The sequence below is a fragment of the Theropithecus gelada genome, chromosome X, assembly GCF_003255815.1.
Source record: "Theropithecus gelada isolate Dixy chromosome X, Tgel_1.0, whole genome shotgun sequence".
NCBI lineage: Eukaryota > Metazoa > Chordata > Mammalia > Primates > Cercopithecidae > Theropithecus > Theropithecus gelada.
The window spans coordinates 85,603,592-85,605,372 of NC_037689.1; the positions used below are offsets into that span (position 1 = coordinate 85,603,592).

The following is a 1,781-nucleotide window of genomic DNA, read 5'->3' on the forward strand; positions in this document are numbered from 1 at the left end:
TTACAGGTGTGAGCCACCATGCCTGGCTGGAAATGTGACTTTTTCTTGCCCTTCATCTGATTGGGAGAATGGTGTGCAACTGGTATTCAGCACCACATTGTTAACATTTCCTGAAATATAGGACTTTCACGTTTGGTCCTTTGCAAAATTTCTGCAAGCTGCTAATTAGGATCGTAAAGTCCCTATTTTTCCTAAGAGATCGCCCTTGGTGGTTAATGCTGATAGCCCAGCAGAAGGAGTTAGTGGACTGGTAGGAAAACCACTTAGTGTAGCTTTCGGGAAGGAAAACTGTTTTCTTTTCCTTTGCCAACAGGAGTGGCTGGCAAAAAGAGTCATCCTTGGACAGCGGAATCTATCTTTTCACCATCTAGAGTTGGAGAAGCAGGAGCCAACTTTCTGGTTATTTCCTTTCCTGAACTGCTAGTTCTTGCCCTTAAATACCTTGCTTCATCTTTTAACCTCTGTACAGAGACCGACAACATTCCTTTTCATGAAGTTCACTTTCTAAAAATGCATTTCACTCAATGGCCTGATTTAGCCTTTGTTCTTAGTCTTCCAGGGAAGGCCGGTGCAGTGGCTCACACCTGTAATCCCAGCACTTTGGGAGGCTGAGGCGGGTGGATTACTTGAGGTCAGGAGTTCGACACCAGCCTGGTCAACATGGTGAATCTCGGAGGTGGAAGTTGCAGTGAGCCAAGATCTCACCACTGCACTCCAGCCTGGGCAACAGAGCAAGACTCTGTCTCAAAAAAAAACCAAAAATACAAACAAACAAACAAAAAAACCAAAGTCTTTTAGTGAAACTATTATTGCCCTTTTTGCTTGCTCCAGGTCATCATTGGCCTGTTCCAGCTCCCTCACATACTTAAGCAACCACACCTTAATGGCCCACATCTGACTTAAATCATCTAATATTGAGACCTGCTTGTAGCTCTGTGCATGTTGATGTTCTGGTTTCTCCTTTAATGCCTCCACTTCATATTTCAGTCTTTGGCTATAAAATTGCAAGTTTCTATTTCTTTGTTCAGGCTGTGCTAATTGTGCTGCCAAGTCTGCTTCTAAATCTCTGCTTCCTTCCTGAAATTCAACTAACTCATCTCAAGCTTCCTGGAAGCTATGTTTATACTTCAAGGACATTTCCTTCCAATAAGTAGTTTCATCCTTTAGACTTGAAAAATCTGGTATATGTTCATCATCCATGATCAAAAAAGTGTCTAATGTGTCAAAAGCACACGTTCACCACTGCTTGACCCATGTCTCTGCTCCACTGGTTTGGCCAGGCTGACCCAGCTGCTCAGCTTCATTCCCCTCCACAGCTCTGAGCTCCACTCTATTCTGTTCCTCTTTCTTGAGGTCGTTTAGCTATTCTGGGTCCCTTGAATTTTCATATGAATTTTAAAATCAGCAAATAAATTTCTGGGAAAAAAGTTGACTGAGTTTTTTTTTTTTTTTTAACGTGTGTGTATTTCTTGCAGAAATTGGGGTCTCATTTTGTTGCCCAGGCTGGTCTCAAACTCCTGACCTCAAGCAATCCTCTCACCTGTGGCCTCCCAAAGTGCTGAGATAACAGGGGTGAGCCACCGTCCCCAGCCCTGACTGGGATTTTGGTACTGATTACATTGCATCTGTAGATGAATTTGAGGAGAATTGCTATCTTAAAAATATTAGATCTTGGGCCAGACGCAGTGGCTCATGCCTGTAATCCCAGCACTTTGGGAGGCCAAGGCAGGAAGATCACCTGAGGTCAGGAGTTCGAGGCCAGCCTGGCCAACATGGCAAAA

At 43.9% G+C, this 1,781-nt stretch overlaps 1 pseudogene; it reads right to left on the reverse strand.

Annotated features, from left to right (window-relative positions):
• On the reverse strand, window positions 1-1,200 carry LOC112615199 (annotated as a pseudogene).
• Window positions 1,201-1,781: the final 581 nt, after the last annotated feature.